This window comes from Phyllostomus discolor, chromosome 4 (genome assembly GCF_004126475.2).
Source record: "Phyllostomus discolor isolate MPI-MPIP mPhyDis1 chromosome 4, mPhyDis1.pri.v3, whole genome shotgun sequence".
Classification (NCBI taxonomy): Eukaryota; Metazoa; Chordata; class Mammalia; order Chiroptera; family Phyllostomidae; genus Phyllostomus; species Phyllostomus discolor.
Genome location: NC_040906.2, coordinates 27,661,404 through 27,681,591, shown reverse-complemented (window position 1 = coordinate 27,681,591; position 20,188 = coordinate 27,661,404). Strand labels below are relative to the sequence as shown.

The window sequence follows — 20,188 nt, the reverse complement described above, 5'->3', positions numbered from 1 at the left end:
GGGTAAACAGAGTATAGGGGTGTGGGGGAACGAAGGTTAAGCTCGCGTCCTTGAAGAGAGAGTGTCTACCTATACTAAATGAAATTTTTCTGACAGGAAGATTTGTTGTTGTTGTTTTGTAAGATTTTATTATTTATTTTTAGAGAGAAGGGAAAGGAGAAAGAGACGGAGAGAAACATCAATGTGTAGTTGCCTTTCACATGTCCCCAAATGGGGACCTGGCCCATGGCCCAGGCATGTGCCCTGACTGGGAATCGAACCAGCGACCCTTTGATTCACAGGCCGGCACCAGCTGGGGCAGATTTGGTTTTTTTTCCCCATCCATTCGTACCTTTGAGTTACAATCTAACACTATGTTATTAATTTTGTTACTCAAATTGTGCCATCTCTGGCTATCTGGCACTCTTTCAGTTTGGTTCTTAAATCCCTTTGACATGCTCCTGTCCTTATAAAAACATTAAAACATACAAACAAAAGATAAGCACTTATCTTCTGAGGCACTTTATTCTTAACATTACATACATGAACTTGGCAATCACCCAGTGAGCCCAGAAGAGATTTCATTTTAAAAGGTAATGTTTTCCTAATTTGATTGTGCTGCTGTTATAATAAGTCATGGTTATCTTTAAACTTTCATTTCTTTTTACTTGTTGAAAAATTTATGCTAGTAATCTGGGTTCATTGTTGAAAAATTAGAAAATTCAGAAAAGACATAGAAGTTACCCATTATTTTATTATTTAATGGTCATTACTATTAATACTTTGCAGTACTTACCCTGACAGGTGTGGCTCAGTGGTTGGAATGTCATCCTATAGCAAAAGGGTTGCAGGTTCAATTCCCAGTCAAGACAAATAGCTAGGTTGTAGGTTGATCCCCAGACTGGCACAGGCACATGCAACCCCCAGTCCAGATGTGAACAATCCCCGGTTCCAGTGCGGATTCCTGGTCTGGGTGTGTGCAAGAGCAGCCAATTGATACTTCTCTCTCTCTCTTCCTTTCTTCCTTTCTCTCTGTCTTTGAAAAAACAAATGAAAATGTCCTCATATGAGCCTTAAAAAAATAAATAAATAACCTTGCTGTACTATTCTTTTAATTTTTTAAAAAATATATGTTTATTGATTTTTAGAGAGAGAGGAAGAGGGAAAGAGAAAGAAACATCAATGTGAGAGAGAAACATCCACCAGTTGCCTCCTGTATGCATCCTGACAGGGGATTGAACCTGCAACCTAAGTACATACCCTGAGTGGGCATTGAACTGGCAAACTTTTGGTGTATGGGTGGATGCTCCAACCAACTGAACCATCCAGCCAGGGTGAAACTAACTTTAAAAGCAAATTCCATCAACATAGCTCTCACTGTTTACCCTGCCCAGTGATTCCCTGAGGTCACACCCCACCCAACTTTCAGGCCCACCCAAGCTGTTTCCTGTGCCTTTTCCATAGGAATGAGCTGTCTTGGCTCATGCTTCAGTTTATCTTAAAATCTCTCAAACAAGCAGCACCTGGCCTCAGCATGCCCCCATACCTCTGAGTAAGTGGCCCCAGTCCTGGTACTAGCAGCAGCTGGCCTTGGTCTGCAGCTTGGCCTGGCCTGGTCACCTTCAAGCCCAGCACACATAGCAGCCACCTGCAGATCACTTTGTAGCTCATGACAGGTGGCCCCTGGACAGAATACAAGCAATAGCTCACCTTGGCCTGCATCTCCCTGAGGCCCCAGAGCCAGGTCACTCAGTAGATAGCTTCAGACCATGTTGAAGCATCACCACCCAACCACCTCCAGAAGTGACACACTCAAGGGGCAGACTCAGTGGGTACCGGAACCCCACTAAAGTAAGTCTTGCTCTGTGGGGTAGGCCCCTGCACAGCTGATCCTCTATGGTGGCCTGAGGTGAGTGGTTGGTGGTTGTAGCCAGTTTTTGCAGCTGATTGCCCTGGGGACAAATCTCTCCCATTGACATGCCAACAGCAATCAAAAGGCTCAGCTACAAAAGGACAGTGTACACAGCTCACACGGAGGGGTGCACCTCCAGTTCCCAGCTTGTATGATCAGGGAGGCTGTGCCACTGGACCCTGTAGAACACCTATTACATAAGTCCACTCTACTAAGCCTGGGAGACATAGCAGCTCTACTTAATACATAGAAATAAGCACAGGGAGGCTGCCAAAATGAGGAGACAAAGAAACATGTCCTAAATGAAAGAACAGAACATAACTCCAGAGAAAGAACTAAACACAATAGAGACAATGTACAAGATGCAGAGTTCAAAACACTGGTTATAAGGATGCTCAATGAACTTAGTGAGAACCTCAACAGCTTAAAAAAGGACTAGGCAGAAATGAAGGATACATTCACTGAAATAAAGAATAATTTACAGAGAGACCACACTGTGTTGCCACCTCTGCTGCCACCATAGTGCCAGCCCCTCGGGTCTCAGTGAGGCTGGGTGATGCTCCAGAATGAGAGACAAGATAATTTGAGAGCAGATTGGATCCAGCTTCATTCAACATTACTTCCAGTTATTTAATGACAGGACCCAACTAGGCACAATTTACATTGACACATAATGCCTTGCATGGGAAGGACAGCAATTCCAGGGGAAAGCTGCCACTGTGGAGAAGTTATTTAGCCTTCCATTCTAGAAAATCCAGCACAGCATCATGGCAGAAGACCATCTGCCCATGCCAGCCAGATAGCTGAATCATCAGCATGGTTGTGAGCTAGCTTAAGGCCAATGAAGACCCCATCATAGGGTTCCCCCAGATGTTCCTATTAAAGAATATCAATGATGCTTGGGTTTGCAGCAATGACATGTTCCATCTTGCCCTGCACACCTTCAGCTGACTTCCTTCCAGCCAGGCACTCATGCTGTTTCCTTTTCCCTCCTCTTCCCGATAACTATTCACACTCCTCCAGATGCTCCAAATACCATACGCAGATGAGCAGGGCTGTGGTGGGAGTGGGCACAGAGTGCTGCTAGGTATTGTGCATGATGTTTGGACACTAGACTAGTTACATCTGACAGGAGAAGTTTGTGTTGTATCAGCCCAAAGATTGTATTTTTTTTTAATCTTCTGACAAGTTGCTCTAGTAACCCAAAGAAGTGAAGGAGAAAATAGCTGCCTCACCACTGAGATATCGGTTTTTTCAGATGTTTCAATGCCTCATGATATAATAAAACTACAAAAATTTTCTTAATGAAAAAATAAGAGGATAATGTACAGAAAATCAACAGTAGAGTAGATGAAGCTGAGAATTAAATCAGCAATTTGGAATATAAAGAAGCAAAAAACAACCAGACAACAAAAAGAAAAAAGAATCCAAGAAAATAAGGAGAGTGTAAAGAGCCTCTAGGACAATCTCAAACATACCAATATTCATGTCATGGGAGTGCCTGAAGGAGAGGAGAGAGCCCAAGCAACTGAAAACCTATTTGAAAAAATAATGACAGAAAATTTGCCTAACTTGGTAAGAAAACAGACATACAAGTCCAGGAAGCACAGAAGTTCCAAACAAGATGAACCTAAAGAGACCCACACCAAGGCACATCATAATTAAAAAGCAAAATGTTAAAGACAGTCTTGACCAGTGTAGCTCAGTGGATTGAGCATGGGCCTGCAAAGCAAAGGGTCGTGGGTTCGATTACTAGTCAGGGCACATGCCTGGGTTGCAGGCTGAGTTCCCCAGTGAGGGGAGCGCAAGAGGCAACCACACATTGATGTCTCTCTCCCTCTCTTTCTCCCTCTTTTCCTGTCTGTCTAAAAATAAATAAATAAAATCTTTAAAAAATGTTAAAGACAAAGACAGAATCTTATAAGCAGGAAGAGAAAGATAGTTACTTACAAGAGAGTTCCTATAAGACTGCCAACTGATGTCTCAACAGAAATTTTGCAGGCCAAAAGGGATTGGTAGAAATATTCAAAGTGATGAAAGGCAAGGATCTACAACCAAGATTACTCTACCCAGAAAACCTATAATTCAAAATTGAAGGACAGATAAAGAGATTCCCAGACAAGAAGAAGCTAAAGGAGTTCATCATCACCAAACCCATATTATATGAAATGTTAATGGGACTTCTTGTAGAAGAAGAAAAAATATATATGAACATAAAAATAGCAATAAGTGCATACCTGTTAACAACTGAATCTAAAAAAAAATGAATAAACAAAGCAGAAACAGACTCATAGATACTAGAACATTTTAGTGGATGCCAGATGGGAGGGGGATGGAGAGATGTCTGAAAAAGGTAAAGAAATTAAGAAGTACACATTGGTTGTTACAGAATAGAAATGGGGATATAAAGTACAGCATAGGAAATATAGTCAATAATATTCTAATAACTATGTATGGTGTCAGATGGATACAAGATTTATTGGGATGATCACTTAGTAACTTAAATAACAGCCAATCACTGAGGTATACACTGAAAGTAATATAATATGTATGTCAGCTGTAGTTGAAAAAAACATTATTTAAAGTGGGAAATAAGATCAAATTAAGGTGCTAATCAATTAAGACTGGTCTAATAATGGTGATTTCATCCCTGGCTGCTATGGCTCAGTGGGTTGAGTGCTGCCTGCGAACCAGGGAGTCGCCAGTTCCATTCCTGGTTAGGAGACGTACCTGGGTTGTGGGCTGGGACCTTGGTGCGGGGTGTATGGCAGGCAGCCACACATTGATGTTTCTCTCCCTCTCTTTCTCCCTCCCTTCCCCTCTCTCTAAAAATAGATAAATAAAATCTTTTTAAAAATGGTGATTTCAAAGTAAAAGAATAATGATACTATTTTACTGTTACAATAGCATCTGAGAATGTTCAAAACATTTTTTCATCCATTAATTTTTCTTTTTTAAAATTTTAAAATATATTTTATTGATCAGGCTATTACAGTTGTCCCATTTCCCCCCTTTATTCCCTTCTGCCTTGTACCTCCCCTCCCACCCACATTCCCCCGACCTTAGTTCATGTCCATGGGTTGTACATACAAGTTCTTTGGCTTCTCCATTTCCCATACTATTCGTAATCTCCCCCTGTCTATTTTGTACCTACTATTTATGCTTTTTATTCCCTTAACTTTCCCCCATTCTCCCCCCTCCCACATCCATTAATTTTTCAACCCTAACTATGGTAGTGAGGAATAAAGACACTAGGCTCAGTAAGAGTGTTTTAATCATTAGCCATAGGATCAATCTTCTAACTCAGCAGCCTCCAACCTTTTTGGTACCAGGGACTGGTTTCATGGAAGACAATTTTTCCGCAGACCAAGTTGGGGGTGGGCTGAGGTGGGGATGGTTTTGGAATGATTCAGGCACATTCAAGCTTACCCTGCACTGTGCACCTGGTTCCTAACAGGCCTGGACTGGTACTGTTCCATGGCCTGGAGGATGGGGACCCTGTCCTAACTGGCAGAGCTGGACTAGAATCCAGGCATCTTGACTAGGTCTAGCTTTCTTTTCATTGCACTTCTAGAACAAACCTGACCCTCAGGATGACATGAAGAGAGACTTTCAGAAGAATTCACAGGAAGAGATATATCCAATAACAGAAAATTCAAGGCAAAGATTATGAAAAATTACAGTGTTCTAAAAAACAAAAGCCCAAACTATGTAATGTTGGATGAATGCTTTAGAATTCCCTTGATTCCCAATCAAGTTGGGTCCTGCACAGACATTCAGGTTTACTCTTTGTTTATTACTTGGCTTGAGTTACTAAAGTCAGTTGATCACACTATGCAGCCCAAACACCTGAGGGCTGATTTCTTCCCACCTCTGCTTTGTGATGAAAATTTCTCAAGTGAGTAGGTGTTATTTGCCAAGAAATAACTTCACTAAAAAATGCTTAACAGGGAGTGATGAGTCCTAATTTCTTCTCCTCAGGAAACTTTTGAGTAAATAAATAGAAAATTTAGTTAACATTTTTAAAAAAATTATAACTGATCTGTGTTAAACTCTATCCTATTTGATCATGTTTACTTCTTTTTTTATCACAGCATTTCATTTTCAAGAATTTTTTTTAGTTAAATCATTTGGAGGTAGGCTAGAGTAATCCTCCCAGTAATATTGTTGTACAAATGGCACATGGATAGCATACCTTCTGGGTCCTTGAAAGAATGAAGAATTTGAGAGAACACTTTCTGTTGCATGGTATGTGAAGAACAGCTTAGCTGGCTATAGGATTTTTGGATCACAGTAATTTCCCATCAAATTTTGTGGACATAATTTTGCTGTCTTTTCGTCGTACTTGGTGTTAAAGAAGTGTGATGATATTTGATTAATTTTATTCTTTGATATAGGTAGATTTTATTTATTTAGTTTTAAAGATTTTATTTATTCACTTTTGAAAATCTCTCTCTCACTTTTAGAGAGAGGGGAAGGGAGGGAGAAAGAGAGAGAAACAGCAATGTGTGAGAGATACACTGATGGGTTGCCTCCTGCATGCCCCCAAACAGGGTCCTGGCCCGCAACCCAGGTGTGTGCCCTGATCAGGAATTGAACTGGCAACCTATCAGTTCACAGGCCAGCACACAATCCACTGAGCCATACCAGCCAGTGCTACTACAATTAGGTCAAAATTACCTTTAGTTATTTAAAAAAGTTAAGTGCATACTACATTTGGACCCAGTTGTTCTCTTTTGAAATTCAACACAGAAATTTTTGGGGGGGTTCTTTTTTTCTTTTTTTAAATATATTTTATTGATTATGCCATTAGAGTTCTCCCATTCCCCCCCTTCACTCCCCTCCACCCTGTACACCCTCTCCCACCCACATTCCCCCCCTTTAGTTCATGTCCATGTGTCATACTTAGTTCTTTAGCTTCTACATTTCCAATACTATTCTTACCCTCCCCCTATCTATTTTCAACCTACAATCTATGCTACTTATTCTCTGTACCTTTTCCCCCTCTCTCCTCCTCCCACTCCCCTGTTGCTAACCCTCCATGTGATCTCCATTTCTGTGGTTCTATTCCTGTTCTAGTTGTTTGCTTAGTTTGGTTTTGCTTTAGGTGTGGTTGTTAATAATTGTGAGTTTGCTGTCCTTTTACTATACATGTTTTTTCTGTATCTTCTTTTCTTAGATAAGTCCCTTTAACATTTCATAAAATAAGGGCTTGGTGATGATAAAGTCCTTTAACTTGACCTTATCTGAGAAGCGCTTTATCTGCCCTTCCATTCTAAGTGAAAGCTTTGCTGGATAGAGTAATCTGGAATATAGGTCCTTGTCTTTCATGACTTGGAATACTTCTTTCCAGCCCCTTCTTGCCTGTAAGGTCTCTTTGGAGAAATCAGCTGACAGTCTGATGGGAACTCCTTTGTAGGTGACTGTCCCCTTATCTCTTGCTGCTTCTAGGATTCTCTCCTTTGTTTTTTACCTTGGCTAATGTAATTATGATGTGCCTTGGTGTGTTTCTTCTTGGGTCAAACTTCTTTGGGGCTCTCTGAGCTTCCTGGAGTTCCTGGAAGTCTATTTCCTTTGCCAGAATAGGGAAGTTCTCCTTTATTATTTGTTCAAATACGTGTTCAATCTGTTGCTTTTCCTCTTCCCCTTCTGGTACCCCTATAATTCGGATGTTGGAGCGTTTAAAGATGTCCTGGAGGCTCCTAAGCTTCTCCTCGTTTTTTTGAATTCTTATTTCTCCATTCTTTCCTGTTTGATTGTTTTTTCCTTCCTTCTGGTCCACTCTATTGTTTTGAGTCCCAGTTTCCTTCCCATCACTATTGGTTCTCCGTGCATCTTCCTTCATCTCTTTTATGGTAACCTGCACTTTTTTCATCTAATTTGCACCCAAAATCAACCAATTCTGTGAGCTTCCTGATCACCAGTGTTTTGAACTGTGCATCTGATAGGTTAGCTATCTCTTAGTCGCTCAAAAGGATGAGTTCTGGGGCACTGCTTTGTTCTTCTGTTTGAGCCATCTCTCTCTCTCTTTTTTTTTGATCTGGTTGCTCCTTTTACGGTGAGGGGCGGAGCCTTTAGGTGTTCACCAGGGCTGGGCACCCCAGTCGCTAGATTGTGACGTTGTATGTGGGGGCGGGGGCAGGAGGGAACAAGGGCGGTAGCTTCGTTTTCCTGGGACCTCAGTCCCTTCTCTGGGATCCTGGGTTGTTCGCTCTGCCCTGGTCCACCATCGCTGCCTTACTGGGTCTGCCAGTTACCGCTTGCGTACTCAGGGTCCATCTGCTGTGATCTTGCACGCCCCAGATGCCTTACGTGCTCCCGGTTGCCTTATGTGCCCAGTTCTCCCTGTTCTCCATGCACCGTGCCCCACGCCGGCTGCTCCTCTCTGCCCCTCCTACTGGTCTGGATGAACGGGTCTACTTCAACTTCTTGGCTGTCTGACTTCCATTCAGATAAATTCTCTGTCAGTTCTGGGTGTTATTCTGCCTCTAAATTGTTGTTGTTCTACTCTTGGTTGTACGTGGAGGTATGGTGCGTCCACCTATGCCTCTATCTTGCCGGAAGTCCCCTCAACACAGAAATTTTAACAGAACTAGGCACAAGGATGCTCACTGGAAATTAGAAACAAATATCTTTCAAAAGGTGATTGGATGAGTAAGTTATCTATTCATAAATGGAAGAGTATGCAGCCACTGAAAAGAAATAATTCTATATGAAATTTATTCAGGATTAATTAAATGGGAAAATAAAAAGCAAGTTTCAGGAGAGACTGAGACTAGGGAAGCAAGGCCTAGGCCTAGGCCACAATATTAAGGCACCTCTCTTTGTTAGGGGTGTAGGAGTGCAGGGTTGGCCCCCGAAAGTGAGTATCTCTTTAAATTTTACATTCTAGTCTCTCTGCTCTTTGCTTTATCCTAATCTTAGCCCTGCAATATGGTATGTGTCATATAATCCCACATTTGTAAATACTAATTACATATATAAATAAACATATATAATTGTGTAAATTGATATCGAATACAAATATTTTGGGAGGCATATAATGTGTATACAATATATACATATGCGTATATATATTATATATATTTGTGTGTGTGCATGCGTTTTAAAGGGAAAAAATGGAAGAATAGAGGATAGGGCAAAAGTAGGTTTACAATGGTTCATATGAAAAATAGTACAATAGTCAATAAATAATGATACAAGAATTAACTTTTCTGTTTTGCATACTCACAACTGTAAACCTACTTTTGCCCCATGCTATATATACCAAACTACTAGTAGTTGTGTTTTTTTCTGGGGTGTTGGAATATGGGGAATTTTCACTTTCAAAATAATACACTTCTGAAATCTTCTGTTAAAAAAGCATTAATAGTCAGTTGGACACATGCAGGGGAAGCAACTTCTTAGAGGGAGGTGGAGGATGGAGCCTGCAGGAGTTGTGCTTTTTGCAAGGTAGAAGTCATGGAAAAAATCCAGAAACTCCTGCCCAGTTCCATTTCACAGGTGTCAAAAAATATTTCAACTCTTACACTATCACAGGTAGAATTAATTGTGTACTTACCACATATGGAAGCCTTGCTCTGTTGTTTTTATACTTCAAATTAAGGTCTCAAAAACTCCAGCTGTGAAAGCAACCCAAAAGGATTCTAAACTGTACCTCAATTGTTAATTTCCCATGCCTGGAGAAGTTAATGTCAACTCATTGTGGGATATTCAATTTGTACCATAAGTTCTGAACCTGGAAAAAAACAGTAACAACTGCATATTTTTGGTTATAGAAAAAGCAAGAAAGATTTTTTAAAATAACAGTGTAAGCACACAAAAGAGTTCCATGTGCTGAATACTAAGTTGAGTATTTTGCATACCTGTGGTTGGTATCATATGTGAAGAATGAAATAATAAAAAACCGAATGAGTATTCTATGCTTTTGAGGCATGCACTTTAAAAATTGTATGACAGAACTCTTTCTGCTAAATTACATTTGTTGCCAAGTAGAAGTTCAAGTTTCACAAGTAAAAGCCAATTTTAGCTTCTACATGAATGCTGTCTTCCCATATATGTATTATCCAGATCTTCTAGATAAAGATCAGGTTAGGTCTCTTTCTTGTGGGAATTTCAAAGCAATTTAAAGATATTAATTAGTCCTCACAACAATTCTGAAGTGGGTGTATTTTATTTATGTGTGTTTTCTATATCAGAAGACTGATAGGCTGAATGATTTCCCAGTATCCCATACTTCATTTTTGTTAGTGAAATGAAATTGCTCCATTGGTCTACCTTTTTTTAAAAGATTTTATTTATTTTATTTTTAGTGAGAGGGGAAAGGAGGGAGAATGAGAGGGAGAGAAACATTGATGTGTGAGAGAAACATCAGTTGCTTACCTCTAGCATGCCCCCAACTGCTCCCATTGGGGACCTGGCCTGCAACCCAGGACTGTTTCCCTGAAGAGGAATCGAACTGGTGACCTTTTGCTTTGCGGGATGATGCCCAACCCACTTTGCCACACCAGTCAGAGTGGTCTACCTTTTTTTTTTTTGAAGAGAGATAAAGTAATTTTTGGGTGGATAAGCCAAACTCAAATAACTTGTATTCATGTATCAAACTAAAGAAAAAAAACCCCAAAACTATAGGCATTTTTATTTTTTTGTATTCTAAACAATCAGCAGTACATTTAATTAACTCTGTACTCCAGTAGTTGCTTGGGACAGTGTTTCTAAATTAAAATGTCTATTTTAACATATATAAGTAGTCAGAGGTAGAACTCTGTTGTAGCGTCATCAGAGATCTCTCTGGGTATTTCATTAATTACAAGAAAGTACTTACAGATGAAGTAATGTGATTTAGTGAGTAGAAGACCTATTTTTAAAGATAATGGACTGGCTCACTGAAAAAATACAATCAATCCTTGAGAAAGATAGGGTTAACATACCCTCCATTGTATTACTACTATGCTAACCATGTTGTAAGCCTTGTCTCACTTATTCCACAACATGATGAGGTAGTTCCTATAGTTACATTTTCTGTTTTACAGATAGAGAGCTCGATGAGATTTATTTACATTCTATAGTGATGTTAAATTGGTAAGCAGTCAGGAAGGATTCTAAGAATCAAGTCAATAATGCCAATCTGATCCTGCCATTTACTTCTCAATATTTTTTTTTTAGATTTTAGTCACTTATTTTCAGAGAGAAGGAAAGGGAGAGAGTAAGAGAGGGAGAGAAACATCAATGTATGTTTGCATCTCATGTGGCCCCCTACTGGGGACCTGGCCCGAACCCCAGGCATGTGCCCTGACTGGGAATCAAACTGGTGACCCTTTCGGTTCACAGCCCATGTTCAACCCACTGAATCACACCAGCCAGAACTAGTTCTCATTATTTTTTATTCATACCCTACCCCCACTTGAATAGGTGCATAATTTTATCCTGCCACTTTAAACCATATTTTTATTACTATATTCATTTAAAGAAGAATTATAACCAATTTAATTCTTCATCAAATTTCTTTTTTTAAAGATTTTATTTATTTATTTTTAGAGAGGGAAGGAAGGGAGAAAGAGAGAGAGAGAGAAACATCAATGTGAGGTTGCTGGGGGCCATGGCCTACAACCTAGGCATGCGCCCTGACTGGGAATCGAACCTGTGACACTAATTCTTCCTCAAATTTCTATGCAGTGACAGTGAAACTATTCCAATATTTTTCTGTTCTCATTTTTATTTTACTGAAACGATTATGCTCAAGACCCACTTTTTTCACGCACATTTTACTATGAGATTCATTTCAGTCACCAGATTTTTATCTTTAAAAATTCTGTCTATGTTAACTACTACTATGGTGAGATTTCTTTCGTAGCTGTTATTTCTGTGAAATTTTATTTTTCCCTGTGACACAGTCAAAACATCCCTTTTTGCCTGGGATACAAGAACTCAATATAGGCCATTTGTTATGATAGCAATGATGAGAAAGTACTGAAATACCTATTCTAGCCACCCTACGGGAGGAAGGCTCAAATGCAAAAATAGTTATAAAAATGCTTTGTAATCTGTAAAGTTAAGTAAATGTCACTTTAATATTGTTGAAACATATCATATAAATCCATCCTCCTGGAATTGTTCTAGAAGGCAAGCAAGCACCTTCCTATTCCTGCTATGATGTTATTTGCAAATTTTGCTTGAAAACTTCAGGTGGTTTTTTAAGTAAATCCTAGTGACTTCACTTATTTTTATCTTGCCATTTGTTTTCCATTCTGACATCATTAATATTTTTTTCTCTAATCTTAATACAAAATGCTCTGTGATGTAGAGACCAGCACCCAGGTTTAGCACTATAATAGATTAGTACCATTGGTTATCGGTTTCATCACCTTGGTTGCTGTAATTGTTGCATAGGATTAAATGATAGTATTATCGGCTGGCAGTTGTTTGGGAAAATTTAAAACAAGCCTGTCACCAAATAGATGATATCTCAACAGAGATGCAGGTAACAATATTATAAGAAATTCTGTCATCACAGTTCTATCTCTTGCTTAATACATCACTTGCTTTTTCAAGAGTTTGGAAGGAAGTAGGAAGCCCACTGGTAGTGTAAGCAAAGCTTACAAAGTCTAGTGTAAACTTTAAGGCCTAAAGTTGAAAGTTAAGAGTTTTTCTTCCCTTCATATAAATTAAAACAGCTTAAGATTCAGTCATTGTTTTCAACAAACCTAATTGTGTATAAAAATGCTGATAATATCAGGTAAAGACCCATGAGAAAGGAATGATTCCATCTATCATCTTGATTTTTCCAGCTTCTGTGGTTAATATAAGGACTCAAATTTTTTCTTTAAGATCTACTGCATTTCTCAAGTATGGTTCTGTTGTTATATCCTGCAAAAGAAGTGAAAGTCTGAGGATTAGCACTTTAATTATTACTAACAAGTGCCTTTCAGTTCCTTTTTAAAAAGATTTTTTTTATTTATTTATTTATTTATTTATTTATTTATTTATTTTTAGAGGGGGAAGGGAGGGAGGAGGGAGGGAGGGAAAGAGTGAGAGAGAGAGAGAGAGAGAGAGAGAGAGAGATCAATGTGAGGTTGCTGGGGGCCATGGTCTGCAACCCAGGCATGTGCCCTGACTGGGAATCAAACCTGCAATGCTTTGGTTCGCAGCCCATGCTCTATCCACTGAGCTACGCCAGCCAGGGCTCTTTCAGTTCCTTTTTAAAAACAGCTTTATTAAGATATAATTCATATAGAATACAATACATTCACTTAAAGAGGAAAATTCAATAGTTTTTAGTGTATTCATAGAGTTGTACAACCATCACCACAATCAGTTCTATAACATTTTCATTATGGGTCCCTCTCCATTTACCCACAACCTCTCTCTCCCTCCAGCTCCAGGCAACCACTAGTATACTTTCTGTCTTTAGATTTGCCTATTCTGGATATTTCATATAAACAGAATCAAACAATTTAGAGTTTTTTGTGTCTGGCCTCTTTCACTCAGTTTTCAGGGTTAACCCATGTTGTAGTATATCAGTACCTCACTACTTTTTATGGCTAAATAACATTCCATTACTTGGATATGCCACTTTTGTTTTTCCATTTATCAGTTGATGGCCATTTGAGTTGTTTCTTCTTTATGATTATTATGAACATAATGAGTGCTGCTCATTATGAGTGCTGCTGTGAACATTTGTGTACAAATTTTTGTATAGAAATGTTTCCATGGATTAGAATTACTGGATCATATGGTTACTGTATGCTTAGCTTTTGAAGAACTACCAAACTATCTTCCAAAAGAGCTATACCACTTTACATTCCCACCTGTAATGCATTCAGGTTCCAACTTCTCTACATTGTACCAACACTGTTGCCTTTTTTTTAGCCATCTTAGTAAGTGTGAAGTGGATCTCATTGTGGTTTTGATTTGCATTTCGTTAGTGGCATCTTTTCATATCATTACTGGTAATTTGAATACCTTCTTTGGAAAAATGTCTATATAGATACTTTGCCCATTTTTAAATAGGGTTTTGTAATGGGGTAGAGCCAGGCTCCCCCAAAGGGGGGATTTGTAATGGGGTCCAGAACCTGGGGTGTCCAAGAAAATATAATATATCCCCTCGCACACAAGGCGGGCTGACATGGGGGATGGGACACATGGAGCAGAGTCTTTGAGAGTTATTTCACATATCAATAACAGCAGGATAGCTTCATACCTGATATGCAAAAATAGTTATTTTGCATATCAACGAGTCTAGCTAGGGAGATGGTTGTGACCTTAACCCATGATGCAACTAGGAGGCAGCTCCCCCTGGTTACAACACCTGTATGAGAGCTTGGAGATAGTTAGCTCCAGGCCACGGGGCCATGCCTGCCCAGACTTACCATGGCGTCCAAGAAAGGCGGAAAACTGCCGGAGTGCTAGCAGGTGCTAGCAGGTGTAGCCAATTGTGGAAGGAGTCGGAAATGGGGTTACAGAGGAAGATTTGGGCTGGGATTTAAACCCAGACATGGCAGCCATGCTGGAAACTAACCACACAGTTTTGGAAGCAGAGAAGGGGCTCCTTTGACCACGTGTCTTAGGAAGCAGGAAGGCAAGGTGTAGCAGCCATGAAGAGCTGTCTCTTAATGGTTTGAAAGAATGCAGAAGGACAATGCAGGACTGTGTGGGAGGACAATGTGAGACCATGAGGGAAGAAAAGGGGTGAAAGGACTCTTGCTGGTGGACCATGAGAAGGTGCCACATGGTCTTGGATTAAGAACTGGAGATCACAGTGACACAGCTGATGATGCTGGGGACTGCAGGAGACCTGCTAGCCAAGCATGCATTACTGAGAGGAACCGGGAGCATAGCCGAGCTACAGACTTCTATGTCTTTTTCCTAAGATATCGCACCCCTGACTGCCCTGGTCAGGCAAATGGGAGGAAGACAGGACTGTGTGTGTGTGTGTGTGTGTGTGTGTGTGTGTGTGTGTGTTGGCAGGTGTTTTAAAGGAATATTGGGATTTTAATGGTGACATTCTGCCATTACTCTAAACCTGTATAACTTTTGAATAAATAGTTCCTTTCCTTTTCACAAAAACTGGCATTGAGAGCCACAATTCCTAAGGGCAGCAGGCAAGATGAAACAAGTATGGAAAGACTCCAGGGGAGAGGGCTTGTTTTGGTAACAGTATCTGTGTGGGTCCCCCTACAGGTCCATTCTGTGACAGTTTTACTTTTAGTTCAGGAAATTCATTTCATATCTTAAATTCATTTGAAAATTTCTCCTGATGCTTCTCTGCTCCTCAAAAGTTATTCTTGCCAGGCTGGGTGGCTCAGTTGGTTGGAGTGTTGTCTCACATACCACAGGACTGCCAGTTTGATTTCTGGTCAAGACGTGTACAGGAGGCAACTGATGGATATTTTTCTCTCACATCATTGCTCCTCTCTCTCTTCCCCCTTCCTCTCTCTCTCTAACAACATCAATAAACATGTCCTCAGGTGAGGATTAATTTTTTTTAAAAAGTTATTCTTTATTTTTTTCATTTATTAATTCAAGTAAGTACTGCATTTATTGAGGACCTAATATGTGTCAGTCAGACTTAGCACTAAATCCTGAGGCTAAAGTCCCAGCCCTTAAGTAATTTGTAATATCTTGGCTTCCCAAGGAGATAATTTGCAGTATAATGTTGTAAATGCTATTGTAGACCTCAAGTGGGAGATTTAAATGGCTCAAGAGTAAAACATGTGCAAGGATATAGACAAGAAGGTTTTAACTGGTGTTACAGAGAAAATACAATGTAGCCCACTTTTTTTGTGCAAGGTTAGAAAAAGTCAAAAGTATACAAATTATGCTTCTCATCAGTAACATAGTTCAGAAAGGACAGTAAAAAGCCAGGCAACTAACTTCCTTCAAGCAGAATGGGAGAACTGAGACAAATAGCTGCTTCCCTGTCCCCATTCTGCAGCCTGAGTAACCTGCCTTCTCCTTTGCATGACCACTCCCTTAAACATTAAGCCCTCAGGATAATGAGGTTGTGATCCATATCAAAGAATCTTAGGAACAAAACCTTGGGTCTTTTGACCACAGATACAGAGTTTTGGTCAAAATAGAGATAACATGTAGGACTCAGCTGTGTTTCAGCTCCAGGCCCAGCGGCAAAATCAGGTGAAGCAATGTCATGCCTGACATCAGGACCAGCTGCACTGACTGATGACCCCCCTCCCCCAGCACCAAGCAGTCAGTAGAGACTACAACCCTGAAAGGACATACCTGAAAAGCTGATAAAGCTTTTATGAACATCCTCCACTGAGACTTCCTTTAAAATTCCCAGCTTTAGAGAACAGATAAAAAACCCTTAAGTCGAAGGATCCAGTGATGCTCTCTTTCTCTAGATCCCCACACTGCCTCTTACCCACTTCTTTCCTTAGGCATGCATCCTCTGCTTTCTTTCTCCTAAGCTCCAAGGGCCCTTCTTTTGATTCTGTAACTTGTTTCCTGAGTCCATACAGCCCAGCTGGATCACTTCTGCAACCTCTGTGACTTTCTAAACAAACTTCTTGCACTAGAGTTCTGAATTCAGAGCTTGGACTCTGAATTCTTTCTTAACTGAACCTAAGAACTGAGGTCTAACATTACTGGTAACATCAGACATGGAAACAGCTGAGTGACAATGGGTTAGGGCATAACGCTGGTCAAATCTCCTAGATAATACAATTTGAAGTAATCACTCATAAATTACAGGTTTAGAAAGAATCACTGCTTTTGCAAATAATAATAAAGGCACTGATCTCATAAGCCACCTGGCATCCTAGCTAGATGTGCATTGCGCAAGAACAGAACACATAAAAGCATATCAGCAGAAGAGGATAACGTAAAACACATAAGAAAACACAGCTTAGCCATTTGCAGCTAAAGGTTTTTTATCAGTTCTTTAATGAAGAAGAGATGAAAATAAACATCAGAACCTTCTGAATTTATGATATTTTGTATATAGTTGCACTTTTGTTGACTGCATGTGGGATCTCTTTTACATTATGGGTTTTAGCCACGTGATTAGTTGTTTTGCTGTGTTCATGATGTCTTGCCTTAAAGAAGTATTCCCAACCTAGATAAATATGTAGATCTTGTGGAAACTGCCAGGGACAGTTAACAATCTAGTGCCCAAATGGATTATTCATGCCACTTCTCTTCCACCAAGGACTTTAGGAGGCTTACATGAATGATATAGTACAATAAACTAGAAAAAAAGGTCCCAAATCTAACTGGTAATAATTTAGAGTTCTAAATAGAATATTTTAAAAAATCCAGAAGATTTTGATAACTATTAGGATATAATGCCAATGATAAAGTATCACATATGAAGTGATTTGTTTTTTGATAATATGCAGAGTTTGCTTATTTTTTTGCATTTCTTTACTTGAATATAATTTTTGTTTGGATACTAAAGACTACTTTTTTTAAATTTTCTTTGTCCTGACCTACTATTTTGAAATAATTTTAATATTTTTCTAATTAAAAAGTAATATATTGTAGAAAGTCAAATAATGTAGAAAAGTATAAAGAATAAAATAATATTAAAAATTACCCATCATTCCCTCCCTTCTGAAATCAAAACAAAGAACTATAAAAATGGAAAAGGAATGTTACACTACTTTGAAGTATGAACAAAGGTTTTTGGGAACACTAAGGAAAAGGCAGGTAATGTTGACCTGGGAAGTGGAAAGTATTTCACCAAGGAGGTGAAAATTATACTGGGTTTTGAAAAAAGAGTAGGAGATTGCCTGGAAAAGATGCAGGCAAAGGCATTCAATATGAAGGGAATAATTTGTAGAAAATGATAGACCTCCTCCTGCGTTTTTTTTAATTAAAAAGGAGGTGTAATTTGGGAAAGGGCCTGGTATGTTTAGCAAACTGTAAAAGGCTCAGCGTGTCCAGACTCTATGATTGTGAAGACCTTTGTTCATGAGTTATGAAGTTAGTGTTTATCCTATAGAATTATCCTTGGTTAGAGATAGGTGGGGTAATGGACAACTAGTTATGTGATACTGATCATTAGCCTTTTAATTGGAAATTGTTACAGAGGCTAATTACCCCACCAAATTTTCCTCTCCGCCCCATTTTTTCCTATTATTGAAGTTTTGTGCCAAGAGAAAAAAATTCCTTAGAGGAAGATGTAGGAAAGAAAGACAATAGCAAATAAGATTTCTGACAGATGTTCTACATAAAACTTGGCAAACAGACTGTGTATGAGTAATCCTTAGCTGTGAAACCATTTTAACAATAATTTGTATTTGTTGCCTTTCCCTAAAGGCATTTATTTTTGGTATACAGAAAGGTTATTCTGTAATATTTGAAAAATAACCTTCCCCCAGTCTGGTAGTTTCATTTTTTTTCCTATGCTTTAAGAAGAATAAATATAGCCAATTTCTGGATAATAGCAAATATATACTGAAAGATTAGATTAATATTAGAAGTATATACTGCAAGAGAATCCCCCCAGGAGAAATGAGTCAGTCATGAGAAAGCAATGATGAATATTAAAGATGCCAGAGATACTGTGAGCTTCCTGCTGGATGAAATAGGGACATGCTCTAAGAAGGGCTGCCCATGATCAGGCTTCTTTTAAATTGTTGTTTTTATAAGTGGAACTTGGATTTCTTCCCATAAAAAAGAGTGGGCGGTCATTTTGTTTTCTGAACATCTTTGAGACCAAATATAGACAAAGATTTTATTCTAAATTTGTTGTATAATTCTGTTTTCTACTGCATTGGGGGTTTAAAATTAGTCTTTTAGTTGAAGTAAAGAATACATTTGAATGGAAGAGGTTCAAATTTTAAGCATGATTTGTTTAGTGTTTGGAAAATAAAAACATCACATTTTTAGCTCTAAATATCTAACTTATTTTAACTAGGGACATTCTAAATTAAGAAGAAGAAAGTTTTGGATAGCTACATGCAAAAAAATGAAACTTGACCACTAACTTACACCATACACAAAAATAAATTCAAAGTGAGTAAAAGAGTTAAACATAAGTCACAACACCATAAAAGTCCTAGAGGAGAACATAGGCAGTAAAATTTCAGATATCCCAAGGAGCAATATTTTTGCTGATATATCTCCTAGGACAAGGGAGATTGATGTGGACCCTGATCCATAGTATGTTGTGGCTGCAACGGACAAATTCACATGGACTACAGAAGTCCTGTGGAGAAAAAGGGGTGGCATGGCTGCTCTCAGAGAGAGAGGGCTGGACCCCAGCCTGGACAGGCTTTTATTGCTTTTCTGGGTACATTACAGCAAGCATGGTCCTCATTTACTAGCACAGGTTTGCTGTAGGTGATTACCTTTTACAGATAACAAAGGAAAGAATGTTGCTAATTACTTCAAAGAGAAGGATGTTACAGATCAAGGGGAGAAGTGGTTAAACTGGTTACACTCCATACTTGGGAGGTTTAGCACAGATTTTAGGAAGTTACTTTAGAGATATGCAGTAAGCACTTGTGCCTCAATCCTGGGTGAGGGAGTTTTAGCAAAAGCAAGTCTCATAGCAGCCTAGGTACAATGCAGGCCTGATTCCCCACAGGAGAACCTATCCGTGGGTGTGGGTCCTGTGTACTGGACCTCACTCCCTACTGGCCTTTCCGAGTGGGGGTTGGGCTACATTCCCCATGCCACATGGAACGGTCCCCTATAGGAGATAAAGGGAAAACAATGGAATTACATCAAAGTAAAAAGCTTCTGCACAGCTAAAGAAACCATCAGCAAAATGAAAAAAAGGATTCAGCCATATGGGAGAACATTTTTGCCAATGACATCTCAGACAAGAGTATGATCTCCAAAATACATATAGAACTCACTCAACTCCATTCCAGGAAGACAAACAACCCAATTAAAAAATGGGCAAAGGACCTGAACAGACACTTCTCCAAGGAGGACATACAGAAGGCCCAGAGACATAGGAAAGGATGCTCAGCATCACTAGCCATAAGAGAGATGCAAATTAAAACCACAATGAGATACCACTTCACACTGGTGAGAATGGCCATCATAAACAAATCAACAAACAAGTGCCTGTGAGGCTGTGGAGAAAAGGGAATCCTAGTACATATTGCGGGGAGGGTGGGGAGGAATGCAGACTGGTGCAGCCACTGTGGAAAACAGTATGGAATTTCCTTGGAAAACTTAAAATGAAACTGGCTTTTGACCCAGCAATTCCATGGCTGAGATTATACCCTAAGAATCCTGAAACACCAATTCAAAAGAACCAATGCACCCCAATGTTTATGGCAGCACTATTTACCATAGCCAAGTGTTGGAAGCAACCTAAGT

The 20,188-nt window shown here is 39.4% G+C and overlaps 1 pseudogene; it reads left to right on the top strand.

Annotated features, from left to right (window-relative positions):
- Positions 1 to 2,386: 2,386 nt before the first annotated feature.
- On the top strand, positions 2,387 to 3,121 carry LOC114494786 (annotated as a pseudogene).
- Positions 3,122 to 20,188: the final 17,067 nt, after the last annotated feature.